This window comes from Syngnathus scovelli, unplaced genomic scaffold (genome assembly GCF_024217435.2).
Source record: "Syngnathus scovelli strain Florida unplaced genomic scaffold, RoL_Ssco_1.2 HiC_scaffold_84, whole genome shotgun sequence".
NCBI classification, from domain to species: domain Eukaryota; kingdom Metazoa; phylum Chordata; class Actinopteri; order Syngnathiformes; family Syngnathidae; genus Syngnathus; species Syngnathus scovelli.
In genome coordinates this window covers 40,001-55,000 of record NW_026061668.1, presented here as the reverse complement: position 1 = coordinate 55,000, position 15,000 = coordinate 40,001, and positions in this window count along the sequence as shown.

The following is a 15,000-nucleotide window of genomic DNA, read 5'->3' as shown; positions in this document are numbered from 1 at the left end:
CCCCCGACCGCCACCAGCCGACCGCCACCAGCCGACCGCCACCAGCCGACCGCCACCAGCCGACAGCCACCATCCCCAAGCGCCATCCCCAAGCGCCACCCCCGACCGCCACCAGCCGACAGCCACCAGCCGACCGCCACCAGCCGACCGCCACCGGCCGTTCGCGGTGTGCGCCGCCGTTCCCCAAGCACCCTCCGGGACGAAGCCGGAGCCAGAGAATAGCAGCGGTGGTGCGTAAAAGCTGCGGCCGGGCCTCGCGGAAGGTCCCCGGGCGGCGAGCTGCGGAGCCCCGGCCTCCAGCTTCCACCAGGTAATAGGACCGGGCGCGCGTAAAAGCTGCGGCCGGGCCTCGCGGAAGGTCCTCGGGCATCCAGCGAGATCACACGGCCCCCACCGGAGGCGGCTAGCGCCTCCGTAGAGTAGTACCGGCCCGTGGAAGCGGCCGCCCGTCAGCCTGCGTTGCCGCTGGTCGAAAAATGCACTAAGTGCCAAACCCCATTCATTTACAACGGCGTGTCCGCCAGAGGGCGCACTTCCCCCGGCGGACCAGCCGGCGGGGCTCGTTAGAGAGTGTATCCGCCTGGCAGTGCCTCCTGGACGGCCTGTATTCCGGACCGCGACCGCTAACTTACGGGAGCCTAAACGGCCCGCGGACCAGCCGGCGGGTCCTCCGTGAAAGCCTATCCGCCTGGCGGTGCCTCCTGGCCGGCCTGGATTCCGGACCGCGACCGCTCACTCGCGGGACCCTAAACGGCCCGCGGACCAGCCGGCGGGTCCTCCGTGAAAGCCTATCCGCCTGGCGGTGCCTCCTGGCCGGCCTGGATTCCGGACCGCCACCGCTCACTCGCGGGACCCTAAACGGCCCGCGGACCAGCCGGCGGCTCCTCCGTGAAAGCCTATCCGCCTGGCGGTGCCTCCTGGCCGGCCTGGATTCCGGACCGCCACCGCTCACTCGCGGGACCCTAATCGGCCCGCGGACCAGCCGGCGGATCCTCCGTGAAAGCCTATCCGCCTTCGCCGGTTCCCCGGCCGGCCACGGGTGGCGAGAATCCGGCCTCCTCGCCCGGAGCGCGCTTCGACTTGGGCGAAAAATGCACCAAGTGCCAAACCCCATTCATTTACAACGGCGTGTCCGCCAGAGGGCGCACTTCCTCCGGCCGGCGGGGCTCGTTAGAGAGCGCGTCCGCCTTGGCCGGTTCCCCGGCCGGCCACGGGTGGCGAGAATCCGGCCTCCTCGCCCGGAGCGCGCTTCGACTTGGGCGAAAAATGCACTAAGTGCCAAACCCCATTCATTTACAACGGCGTGTCCGCCAGAGGGCGCACTTCCTCCGGCCGGCGGGGCTCGTTAGAGAGCGCGTCCGCTTTCGCCGGTTCCCCGGTCGGCCGCGAACGGCGAAAAGCCGGCCTCTTCCCCCGGAGCCCGGTGGGCGAATTTTTTTTTTTTTTTTTTTTTCAAAGTGCCAACGGCTCTCGCGCCGCGCTGCGTCCGCCTTCGCCGGTTCCCCGGTCGGCCCGAACGAGCGAAAATTCGGCCTCTTGCCCCGGAGCCCGGTCGGCGAATTATTTATTTATTTATTTATTTATTTTTCCAAAGTGCCAACGGCTCTCGCGCCGCGATGCGTCCGCCTTCGCCGGTTCCCCGGTCGGCCACGAACGGCCAAAAATCGGCCTCTCCCCCCGGAGCCCGGTCGGCGAATTATTATTTATTTATTTATTTATTTATTTATTTTTCCAAAGTGCCAACGGCTCTCGCGCCGCGATGCGTCCGCCTTCGCCGGTTCCCCGGTCGGCCACGAAGTATTGCGCATGATTATACGCGATGTTAATATTTATTTAATTATTAAATAAATACATACATGTGTTTATTAATGATATACGCGATGTTAATATTTATTTAATTATTACCTATATTATGAATAAACTAACGGTGATTTTACACGATTTGACTACATACGTGACCGTGATATAGTGCCGAGGGCTCCCGCGCCGTCACGCGTCCGCCTTGGCACGGGTCGCCCGCGGCAGCGAGCGTTCGGCTCGCGGGGGTCCGCGGGGTGTTATTAGGGAGTGCGGCAGCCGTGCCGAGGCTCCGGCCGGCCGCCGGAAGTCCCGCGGGGGAGCGTCGGAGCTCCGCGAGGCCGGCCGGGGAGCCTCTTAGTCATCGCCCGCGCTCGCGGTGGTCCCGGTCGCTTAAAGTGCCACGGGAGGCGTAGCGATGCGAGTGAGTGTGCGCAAAGTGCGAGAGGCGGTGCATTTACGCGCCGTGTCCGCGAGAGGGAGGCAATTCCCCGTTGCGACCTCCGGGAGATCAGCGGGCCGCCGAAAAGGCTCGGCCGGGGTGCCTGGAGCCTCCTCGGGCGTCGAGTTAGGAGGGGGGCGCGCGGAGAACCGGCTGGATGTCCCCTGGAAGCTCAGCGGGCCGTGGGAAAGGCTTGGCCGGGGTGCCGGAAGCCTCGGCCGGCTTAAAAGTGAGGAGGAAAGCGCGCGGAGAACCGGCCGGAGGTCCCCTGGAAGCTCAGCGGGCCGTGGAGAAAGCTTAGCCGGGGTGCCTGGAGCCTCGGCCGGCTTAAAATGTGAGGAGGAAAGCGCGCGGAGAACCGGCCGGAGGTCCCCTGGAAGCTCAGCGGGACGTGGGAAACGCTTGGCCGGGGTGCCGGAAGCCTCGGCCGGCTTAAAAGTGAGGAGGAAAGCGCGCGGAGAACCGGCCGGAGGTCCCCTGGAAGCTCAGCGGGCCGTGGGAAACGCTTGGCCGGGGTGCCGGGAGCCTCGGCCGGCTTAAAACGTGAGGAGGAAAGCACCGGGAGAACCGGCTGGAGGTCTTCTGGAAGCTCAGCGGGCCGCCGAAAACGCGTAGCCGAGGTGCCGGGAGCCTCCTCGGGCGTCAAAAGTGAGGAGCGACGCACCCCCGAGAACCGCCCGGGTCCTCCAGCCACCGTTGAAAAAGACGTCGAGTCAGGCTACCTTAAGAGAGTCACAGTTACTCCCGCCGTTTACCCGCGCGGAGCGTCATCGCCTCCGCGAACCGTCAAAAATAAATAAATTCATAAATAAATAAATGTCAAGTGAGCCTACCTTAAGAGAGTCACAGTTACTCCCGCCGTTTACCCGCGCGGAGCGTCATCGCCTCCGCGAACCGTCAAAAATAAATAAATACATAAATAAATAGATGTCAAGTGAGCCTACCTTAAGAGAGTCACAGTTACTCCCGCCGTTTACCCGCGCGGAGCGTCATCGCCTCCGCGAACCGTCAAAAATAAATAAATACATAAATAAATAGATGTCAAGTGAGCCTACCTTAAGAGAGTCACAGTTACTCCCGCCGTTTACCCGCGCGGAGCGTCATCGCCTCCGCGAACCGTCAAAAATAAATAAATACATAAATAAATAGATGTCAAGTGAGCCTACCTTAAGAGAGTCACAGTTACTCCCGCCGTTTACCCGCGCGGAGCGTCATCGCCTCCGCGAACCGTCAAAAATAAATAAATACATAAATAAATAGATGTCAAGTGAGCCTACCTTAAGAGAGTCACAGTTACTCCCGCCGTTTACCCGCGCGGAGCGTCATCGCCTCCGCGAACCGTCAAAAATAAATAAATACATAAATAAATAGATGTCAAGTGAGCCTACCTTAAGAGAGTCACAGTTACTCCCGCCGTTTACCCGCGCGGAGCGTCATCGCCTCCGCGAACCGTCAAAAATAAATAAATACATAAATAAATAGATGTCAAGTGAGCCTACCTTAAGAGAGTCACAGTTACTCCCGCCGTTTACCCGCGCGGAGCGTCATCGCCTCCGCGAACCGTCAAAAATAAATAAATACATAAATAAATAGATGTCAAGTGAGCCTACCTTAAGAGAGTCACAGTTACTCCCGCCGTTTACCCGCGCGGAGCGTCATCGCCTCCGCGAACCGTCAAAAATAAATAAATACATAAATAAATAGATGTCAAGTGAGCCTACCTTAAGAGAGTCACAGTTACTCCCGCCGTTTACCCGCGCGGAGCGTCATCGCCTCCGCGAACCGTCAAAAATAAATAAATACATGAATAAATAGTCAAGTGAGCCTACCTTAAGAGAGTCGTAGTTACTCCCGCCGTTCGGCCGCTTAAAGTGCCACGGGAGGCGTAGCAATGCGAGTGAGTGTGCGCCAAGTGCGAGAGGCGGTGTATTTACTCGCCGTGTCCGCGAGAGGGAGGTAACTCCCCGTTGCGACCTCCGGGAGAGCAACGGGCCGCCGAAAACGCTCAGCCGAGGTGCTGGAAGCCTCGGCCGGCTCTCAAAGCGAGGCGCGAGGCACCGGGAGAACCGGCTGGAGGTACCCTGGAAGCTCAGCGGGCCGTGGGAAACGCTCAGCCGAGGTGCTGGAAGCCTCGGCCGGCTCACAAAGCGAGGCGCGAGGCACCGGGAGAACCGGCTGGAGGTCCCCTGGAAGCTCAGCGGGCCGTGGGAAACGCTCAGCCGAGGTGCTGGAAGCCTCGGCCGGCTCACAAAGCGAGGCGCGAGGCACCGGGAGAACCGGCCGGAGGTCCCCTGGAAGCTCAGCGGGCCGTGGAGAAAGCTTAGCCGGGGTGCCGGAAGCCTCGGCCGGCTTAAAATGTGAGGAGGAAACCGGCTGGACGTCTTCTGGAAGATCAGCGGGCCGTGGAAAATGCTAAGCCGAGGTGCTGGTTGTCGAATAAGGCTCCGCCATCTCGTAGAAGGTGCTAATAAAGTTCATATCCGCTCGGCTGGAGGTAATTGGCCCGCGGACCGGCCGGCGGGACCTCCGTGACAGCCTACCCGCCTGGCGGTGCCTCCTGGCCGGCGTGCATTCCGGGCCGCGACCGCTAACTTACGGGACTATAAATGGCCCGCGGACCAGCTGGCGGGACCTCCGTGACCGCCTATCCGCCTGGCGGTGCCTCCTGGCCGGCCTGGATTCCGGACCGCGACCGCTCACTCGCGGGACCCTAAATGGCCCGCGGACCAGCCGGCGGGACCTCCGTGACAGCCTATCCGCCTCCCGGTGGCTGCTGGCCGGCGCGGATTCCGGGCCGCGACCGCTAACTTACGGGACCCCAATTGGCCCGCGGACCAGCCGGCGGGACCCCCGTGACCGCCTATCCGCCTTGGCCGGTTCCCCGGCCGGCCACGGATGGCGAGAATCCGGCCTCCTCGCCCGGAGCGCTCGTCGGCTTCGGCGAAAAATGCACTAAGTGCCAAACCCCATTCATTTACAATGGCGTGTCCGCCAGAGGGCGCAGTTCCCCCCGCGGACCGGCCGGCGGGACCTCCGTGACAGCCTATCCGCCTGGCGGTGGCTGCGGGCCGGCGCGGATTCCGGGCCGCGACCGCTAACTTACGGGACCCCGATTGGCCCGCGGACCAGCCGGCGGGACCTCCGTGACCGCCTATCCGCCTGCGCTGGTTCCCCGGCCGGCGCGAATTCCGGGCCGCGACCGCTAACTTACGGGACCCCGATTGGCCCGCGGACCAGCCGGCGGGACCTCCGTGACCGCCTATCCGCCTGCGCTGGTTCCCCGGCCGGCGCGAATTCCGGGCCGCGACCGCTAACTTACGGGACCCCGATTGGCCCGCGGACCAGCCGGCGGGACCTCCGTGACCGCCTATCCGCCTGCGCTGGTTCCCCGGCCGGCGCGAATTCCGGGCCGCGACCGCTAACTTACGGGACCCCGATTGGCCCGCGGACCAGCCGGCGGGACCTCCGTGACCGCCTATCCGCCTGCGCTGGTTCCCCGGCCGGCGCGAATTCCGGGCCGCGACCGCTAACTTACGGGACCCCGATTGGCCCGCGGACCAGCCGGCGGGACCTCCGTGACCGCCTATCCGCCTGCGCTGGTTCCCCGGCCGGCGCGAATTCCGGGCCGCGACCGCTAACTTACGGGACCCCGATTGGCCCGCGGACCAGCCGGCGGGACCTCCGTGACCGCCTATCCGCCTGCGCTGGTTCCCCGGCCGGCGCGAATTCCGGGCCGCGACCGCTAACTTACGGGACCCCAATTGGCCCGCGGACCAGCCGGCGGGACCTCCGTGACCGCCTATCCGCCTCCGCTGGTTCCCCGCTCGGCGTGGATTCCGGACCGCGACCGCTAAATTACGGGACCCAAATTGGCCCGCGGACCAGCCGGCGGGACCTCCGTGACCGCCTATCCGCCTTCGCTGGTTCCCCGGTCGGCCACAGATGACGAATATTCGGCCTCTCGCTCTGGAAGTCCTGCCGACTTAGCCGAAAATTTTCTAAGTGCCATCGGCTCTCGCTCGGAAAAGTGTCCGCCTCGTCTGGTTCCCCAGCTCGGCCTCAGAATTCGAAAATTCGGCCTCTCTGAGGTACCAGGGGTAGGCTTTATGTACTTGGTCCCCCCAGTTAGTGTACTCATCACTTTACCCCCCTTTCGCAAAATATAGTCGGCACGTATGTGCAGAACTGTTTATTTTCATTTTAAAAATTTTCTAAGTGCCAGCGGAAGCTGTCACACGAACTGTCCGAGCTACCACGGTGCCCATCCCGGGCAGTGACGGCAAAAGGCCGATGTGTGTTTGATGGAAGTCTGAATAATTTCTAAGTGCCAACGGCTCAACCGCCGTAAAGTGTCCGCCTCGGCTGGTTCTCCCGGTCGGCCCGAACGAGCGAAAATTCGGCCTCTTCCCCTGGAGGTCCGGAACATTTTGGCGAATATTTTCAAAGTGCCAACGGCTGTTCCGCCGTAACGTGTCCGACCCGGCTGGTTCCTCCGGTCGGCCCGAACGAGCGAAAATTCGGCCTCTTCCCCTGGAGGTCCGGACGACTTTGGCGAATATTTTCTAAGTGCGAACGGCTGTTGCGCCGTAACGTGTCCGACCCGGCTGGTTCCTCCGGTCGGCCTGAACGAGCGAAAATTCGGCCTCTTCCCCTGGAGGTCCGGACGACTTTGGCGAATATTTTCAAAGTGCCAACGGCTGTTGGGCCGTAAAGTGTCCGACCCGGCTGGTTCCTCCGGTCGGCCCGAACGAGCGAAAATTCGGCCTCTTCCCCTGGAGGTCCGGAACATTTTGGCGAATATTTTCAAAGTGCCAACGGCTGTTGCGCCGTAACGTGTCCGACCCGGCCGGTTCCTCCGGTCGGCCCGAACGAGCGAAAATTCGGCCTCTTCCCCTGGAGGTCCGGAACATTTTGGCGAATATTTTCAAAGTGCCAACGGCCGTTCCGCCGTAAAGTGTCCGACCCGGCTGGTTCCTCCGGTCGGCCCGAACGAGCGAAAATTCGGCCTCTTCCCCTGGAGGTCCGGACGACTTTGGCGAATATTTTCAAAGTGCCAACGGCTGTTGGGCCGTAAAGTGTCCGACCCGGCTGGTTCCTCCGGTCGGCCCGAACGAGCGAAAATTCGGCCTCTTAACCCTGGAGGTCCGTTCAAGTTTAACGAATAATTTCTAAGTGCTAACGGCTGTTGCGCCGTAACGTGTCCGACCCGGCCGGTTCCTCCGGTCGGCCCGAACGAGCGAAAATACGGCCTCTTCCCCTGGAGGTCCGGAACATTTTGGCGAATATTTTCAAAGTGCCAACGGCTGTTGCGCCGTAACGTGTCCGACCCGGCTGGTTCCTCCGGTCGGCCCGAACGAGCGAAAATTCGGCCTCTTCCCCTGGAGGTCCGGAACATTTTGGCGAATATTTTCTAAGTGCCATCGGCTCTTCCGCCGTAAGGTGTCCGACTCGGCCGGTTCCTCCGGTCGGCCCGAACGAGCGAAAATTCGGCCTCTTCCCCTGGAGGTCCTGTCAAGTTTAACGAATATTTTCTAAGTGCCATCGGCTCTTCCGCCGTAAGGTGTCCGACTCGGCCGGTTCCTCCGGTCGGCCTGAACAAGTGAAAATTCGGCCTCTTCCCCTGGAGGTCCGGAACATTTTGGCGAATATTTTCTAAGTGCCATCGGCTCTTCCGCCGTAAGGTGTCCGACTCGGCCGGTTCCTCCGGTCGGCCTGAACGAGCGAAAATTCGGCCTCTTCCCCTGGAGGTCCTGTCAAGTTTAACGAATATTTTCTAAGTGCCATCGGCTCTTCCGCCGTAAAGCGTCCGACTCGGCTGGTTCCCGATGTCGGCCAGAACAAGTGGAAATTCGGCCTCTTCCCCTGGAGGTCAGTTGAAGTTTAACGAATATTTTCAAAGTGCCAACGGCTGCTCCGCCGTAAAGCGTCCGACTCGGCTGGTTCCCGATGTCGGCCAGAACAAGTGAAAATTCGGCCTCTTCCCCTGGAGGTCCGTTCAAGATTAACGAATATTTTCTAAGTGCCAACGGCTGCTCCGCCGTAAAGCGTCCGACTCGGCTGGTTCCCGATGTCGGCCAGAATAAGTGGAAATTCGGCCTCTTCCCCTGGAGGTCCGTTCAAGATTAACGAATATTTTCTAAGTGCCAACGGCTCTTGCGCCGAAAAGCGTCCGACTCGGCTGGTTCCCGATGTCGGCCAGAACAAGTGAAAAATCGGCCTCTTCCCCTGGAGGTCAGTTGAAGTTTAACGAATATTTTCTAAGTGCCATCGGCTCTTCCGCCGTAAGGTGTCCGACTCGGCTGGTTCCCGATGTCGGCCAGAAAAAGTGACAATTCGGCCTCTTCCCCTGGAGGTCCTTTGAAGTTTAGCGAATATTTTCTAAGTGCCAACGGCTCTTGCGCCGAAAAGCGTCCGCCTCGGCTGGTTCCCGCGGTCGGACACAAAATGTGTCAATTCGGCCTCTCTGAGGTACCAGGGGTAGGCTTTATGTACTTGGTCCCCCCACTTAGTGTACTCATCACTTTACCCCCCTTTCGCAAAATATAGTCGGCACGTATGTGCAGAACTGTTTATTTTCATTTTAAAAATTGTCTAAGTGCCAGCGGAAGCTGTCAAACGAACTGTCCGAGCTACCACGGTGCCCATCCCGGGCAGTGACGGCAAAAGGCCGATGTGTGTTTATGGAAGTCTGAATAATTTCTAAGTGCCAACGGCTCAACCGCCGTAAAGTGTCCGCCTCGGCCGGTTCCCCCGGTCGGCCAGAACGAGTGAAAATTCGGCCTCTTTCCCTGGAGGTCCGGAACATTTTGGCGAATATTTCCTAAGTGCCAACGGCTGCTCCGCCGTAAAGTGTCCGCCTCGGCTGGTTCCCCCGGTCGGCCAGAACAAGTGAAAATTCGGCCTCTTCCCCTGGAGGTCCGGAACATTTTGGCGAATATTTCCTAAGTGCCAACGGCTGCTCCGCCGTAAAGTGTCCGCCTCGGCCGGTTCACCCGGTCGGCCAGAACAAGTGAAAATTTGGCCTCTTCCCCTGGAGGTCCGGAACATTTTGGCGAATATTTCCTAAGTGCCAACGGCTGCTCCGCCGTAAAGTGTCCGACTCGGCTGGTTCCCCCGGTCGGCCAGAACAAGTGAAAAATCGGCCTCTTCCCCTGGAAGTCCGGCCGACTTAAGGCGAATATTTCCTAAGTGCCAACGGCTGTTCCGCCGTAAAGAGTCCGACTCGGCTGGTTCCCGATATCGGCCAGAACAAGTGAAAATTCGGCCTCTTCCCCTGGAAGTCCGGCCGAGTTAAGGCAAATATTTCCTAAGTGCCAACGGCTGCTCCGCCGTAAAGCGTCCGACTCGGCTGGTTCCCGATGTCGGCCAGAACAAGTGGACATTCGGCCTCTTCCCCTGGAAGTCCGGCCAAGTTTGGCGAATATTTCCTAAGTGCCAACGGCTGCTCCGCCGTAAAGTGTCCGACTCGGCTGGTTCCCGATGTCGGCCAGAACAAGTGAATATTCGGCCTCTTCCCCTGGAGGTCCGGAACATTTTGGCAAATATTTCCTAAGTGCCAACGGCTGCTCCGCCGTAAAGAGTCCGACTCGGCTGGTTCCCGATGTCGGCCAGAACAAGTGAAAATTCGGCCTCTTCCCCTGGAAGTCCGGCCGAGTTCGGCGAATATTTCCTAAGTGCCAACGGCTGTTCCGCCGTAAAGAGTCCGACTCGGCTGGTTCCCGATGTCGGCCAGAACAAGTGAAAATTCGGCCTCTTCCCCTGGAGGTCCGTTCAAGATTAACGAATATTTTCTAAGTGCCAACGGCTCTTGCGCCGAAAAGCGTCCGACTCGGCTGGTTCCCGATGTCGGCCAGAACAAGTGAAAATTCGGCCTCTTCCCCTGGAGGTCCGTTCAAGATTAACGAATATTTTCTAAGTGCCAACGGCTGCTCCGCCGTAAAGCGTCCGCTTCGGCTGGTTCCCGATGTCGGCCAGAACAAGTGAAAATTCGGCCTCTTCCCCTGGAGGTCCGTTCAAGATTAACGAATATTTTCTAAGTGCCAACGGCTCTTGCGCCGAAAAGCGTCCGCCTCGGCTGGTTCCCGATGTCGGCCAGAACAAGTGAAAATTCGGCCTCTTCCCCTGGAGGTCCGTTCACGATTAACGAATATTTTCTAAGTGCCAACGGCTCTTGCGCCGAAAAGCGTCCGCCTCGGCTGGTTCCCGATGTCGGCCAGAACAAGTGAAAATTCGGCCTCTTCCCCTGGAGGTCCGTTCAAGATTAACGAATATTTTCTAAGTGCCAACGGCTCTTGCGCCGAAAAGCGTCCGCCTCGGCTGGTTCCCGCGGTCGGACACAAAATGTGTCAATTCGGCCTCTCTGAGGTACCAGGGGTGGGCTTTATGTACTTGGTCCCCCCACTTAGTGTACTCATCACTTTACCCCCATTTCGCAAAATATAGTCGGCACGTATGTGCAGAACTGTTTATTTTCATTTTAAAAATTGTCTAAGTGCCAGCGGAAGCTGTCACGCGAACTGTCCGAGCTACCACGGTGCCCATCCCGGGCAGTGACGGCAAAAGGCCGATGTGTGTTTGATGGAAGTCTGAATAATTTCTAAGTGCCAACGGCTCAACCGCCGTAAAGTGTCCGCCTCGGCTGGTTCTCCCGGTCGGCCCGAACGAGCGAAAATTCGGCCTCTTCCCCTGGAGGTCCGGAACATTTTGGCGAATATTTCCTAAGTGCCAACGGCTGCTCCGCCGTAAAGTGTCCGCCTCGGCTGGTTCCCCCGGTCGGCCAGAACAAGTGAAAATTCGGCCTCTTCCCCTGGAGGTCCGGAACATTTTGGCGAATATTTCCTAAGTGCCAACGGCTGCTCCGCCGTAAAGTGTCCGCCTCGGCCGGTTCACCCGGTCGGCCAGAACAAGTGAAAATTTGGCCTCTTCCCCTGGAGGTCCGGAACATTTTGGCGAATATTTCCTAAGTGCCAACGGCTGCTCCGCCGTAAAGTGTCCGCCTCGGCCGGTTCACCCGGTCGGCCAGAACAAGTGAAAATTTGGCCTCTTCCCCTGGAGGTCCGGAACATTTTGGCGAATATTTCCTAAGTGCCAACGGCTGCTCCGCCGTAAAGTGTCCGACTCGGCTGGTTCCCCCGGTCGGCCAGAACAAGTGAAAAATCGGCCTCTTCCCCTGGAAGTCCGGCCGAGTTAAGGCAAATATTTCCTAAGTGCCAACGGCTGCTCAGCCTTAAAGTGTCCGACTCGGCTGGTTCCCGATGTCGGCCAGAACAAGTGAAAATCCGGCCTCTTCCCCTGGAAGTCCGGCCGAGTTAAGGCAAATATTTCCTAAGTGCCAACGGCTGCTCAGCCTTTAAGTGTCCGACTCGGCTGGTTCCCGATGTTGGCCAGAACAAGTGAAAATCCGGCCTCTTCCCCTGGAAGTCCGGCCGAGTTAAGGCAAATATTTCCTAAGTGCCAAGGGCTGCTCAGCCTTAAAGGGCCCGACTCGTCTGGTTCCCGATGTCGGCCAGAACAAGTGACAATTCGGCCTCTTCCCCTGGAGGTCTTTTCAAGTTTAACGAATATTTTCTAAGTGCCGACGGCTGCTCCGCCTTAAAGCGTCCGACTCGGCTGGTTCCCGATGTCGGCCAGAACAAGTGACAATTCGGCCTCTTCCCCTGGAGGTCCTTTCAAGTTTAACGAATATTTTCTAAGTGCCAACGGCTGCTCCGCCTTAAAGCGTCCGACTCGGCTGGTTCCCGATGTCGGCCAGAACAGGTGAAAATTCGGCCTCTTCCCCTGGAGGTCCGTTCAAGTTTGGCGAATATTTTCTAAGTGCCAACGGCTGCTCCGCCTTAAAGTGTCCGACTCGGCTGGTTCCCGATGTCGGGCAGAACAAGTGACAATTCGGCCTCTTCCCCTGGAAGTCCGGCCGAGTTTGGCGAATATTTTCTAAGTGCCAACGGCTGCTCCGCCGTAAAGAGTCCGACTCGGCTGGTTCCCGATGTCGGCCAGAACAAGTGACAATTCGGCCTCTTCCCCTGGAGGTCCTTTGAAGTTTAGCGAATATTTTCTAAGTTCCAACGGCTCTTGCGCCGAAAAGCGTCCGACTCGGCTGGTTCCCGATGTCGGCCAGAACAGGTGAAAATTCGGCCTCTTCCCCTGGAGGTCCGTTCAAGTTTGGCGAATATTTTCTAAGTGCCAACGGCTGCTCCGCCTTAAAGTGTCCGACTCGGCTGGTTCCCGATGTCGGGCAGAACAAGTGACAATTCGGCCTCTTCCCCTGGAAGTCCGGCCGAGTTTGGAGAATATTTTCTAAGTGCCAACGGCTGCTCCGCCGTAAAGAGTCCGACTCGGCTGGTTCCCGATGTCGGCCAGAAAAAGTGACAATTCGGCCTCTTCCCCTGGAGGTCCTTTGAAGTTTAGCGAATATTTTCTAAGTGCCAACGGCTCTTGCGCCGAAAAGCGTCCGCCTCGGCTGGTTCCCGCGGTCGGCCGTAATAGGCGAAAATTCGGCCTCTTCCCCTGGAGCGACCTCCAAATTTGGGCGAAATTTTTCTAAGTGCCTAAAGGTACCAGGGGTTTGGGTACCAGGGGTGCAGTACGAACTGGTCTTTTGTCAACCCATGTACTTTTTCTAGAGTACATGGGTTGGTCCCCCCACTTAGTGTACTCATCACTTTACCCCCCTTTCGCAAAATATAGTCAGAACGAGCATGGGGGACGCAATTGTTTTCCATGCAAATCAATTGGGCCTGGTCCGAGCGCTGGTAACGGCCGCCAGCAAGCGTCCCCTGCTCGGATAGCAGAACTGAAGAAGGCACGGCACTTCCAGAGAGAGAGAGAAAATTTTCAAAGTGCCACATTTCTCAAAAATTTTCAAAGTGCCACATTTCTCAAAAATTTTCAAAGTGCCACATTTCTCAAAAATTTTCAAAGTGCCACATCTCTCAAAAATGTTCAAAGTGCCACATCTCTGAAAAACTTTCTAAGTGCCACATCTCTGAAAAACTTTCTAAGTGCCACATCTCTGAAAAACTTTCTAAGTGCCACATCTCTGAAAAATTTTCTAAGTGCCACAGCACGGCTGTGAAATATTCAAAGTCCTACAGGCATTGGCAGAATCCGCGGACGGCCGTCTGCTCCCGGCGGCCGCCGCGAAGCTACTACCCCCTCCCGGGGACGGCTGTCTGCTCCCGGCAGCCGTCCTTACCCCCCTCCCCCGTTTGCACCGCCTGAAGTTAGACCCGCCTTGGTAGGGCCCCCACCGGCCCCGGCTCGCCGGCGTTGGGTGGACGGTTCCTGCCCACTTGCGGGTCCCGGTCGCTTGGCAACCGACCGGGGAGGACCAGCCGCCTCCTTAAACACAGGCTGGAAGGGAAATCCGATCAAGCTACGGAGGACCGGCCGCCTCCTTAAACACAGGCCGGAAGGGAAATCCGATCAAGCTACGGAGGACCGGTCGCCTCCCTAAACACAGGCTGGGCAAAAATCTGCGAATGGGCCCGTCAAGGGTAGTGGGTCATCCAAGGAGGGAGGTACCGGCCGCCTCCTTAAACACAGGCCGGGCAAAAATCTGCGAATGGCCCGTCAAGGGTAGAAGGTCATCCAAGGAGGGAGGTACCGGCCGCCTCCTTAAACACAGGCCGGGCAAAAATCTGCGAATGGCCCGTCAAGGGTAGAAGGTCATCCAAGGAGGGAGGTACCGGCCGCCTCCTTAAACACAGGCCGGGCAAAAATCTGCGAATGGCCCGTCAAGGGTTGTTGGTCATCCAAGGAGGGAGGTACCGGCCGCCTCCTTAAACACAGGCCGGGCAAAAATCTGCGAACGGCCCGTCAAGGGTTCTGTCTCATCCAAGAAAGGGGTACCGGCCGCCTCAGAGGCCGGAGCGAAGGGGGCGAAAGGCTGTCGATGGGGAAGGATCGGGGCCACGGCTAATCTAGCGATGCCCGCGTCGGGCGGTCACTCCGACGAATGAGCGGGGCCGAATCCGGCGCGAGGCGGCCTTCAGGCACGTGGTTCGAGACGACCTCACCCGGCTCTAGCCCGGAGCGAAAAAAACACTCTTATAACCTGACCGACATGCGCCCATGACCCGCCTTGGTAGGGCCCCCACCGGCCCCGGCTACCGCCGGCGTTGGGTGGACGGTTCCTCCCCACTTGCGGGTCGCACTCCAGCGCTAGGCCGCCGCGCGAGCGCGCGCCCCGCGCCGCCCGCGCAGGCCTAGCGCGAACCGTACGGCAGCGAAACCGAGACGCCCCGGCTCAACCTCACCCAGAGGCCATCCACGGAGGCCGAGCGCGCGATCCGACTTGCGGCACGCCACGTGGGCGTCCGCCGGCCGCGCCGGTCGACCGCGAAACCGATTTCTCAAAGACCAAGCCCGAGTCCCAACCTCCGCACATATCCGCACACGCCTTCCCGACCACCGCGAAGCGGGAGGCGTCTATCGTGGCCGCCGGGGCGTATGACCCCTCCGCGTGAGGCGTGCGGGCTCGGGGGGGCCGCAACGACCGAGTCTGACTCGGACGGGGCGCAGCTTCCCTCCCGGTCGCAGCATCAGCGCCGAACGCGCGACGTCACCAGCCCCCCGGAACGGTTCGTCGGGAGCGCGGCAATGGCCCACATCTCACCTCGCCAGCCGGCCGCAGCGGGCCGCGCCGAACCGAGTCTGACTCGGGGTGCGCACAGTCCCGTCTGGGTCACGGAGGCGACGAGCTGTGACCGCCACCGTCGCCCCTTCGTCCTTCCGGATCCCCCCAGCGCCGGCAAAACTCCGCA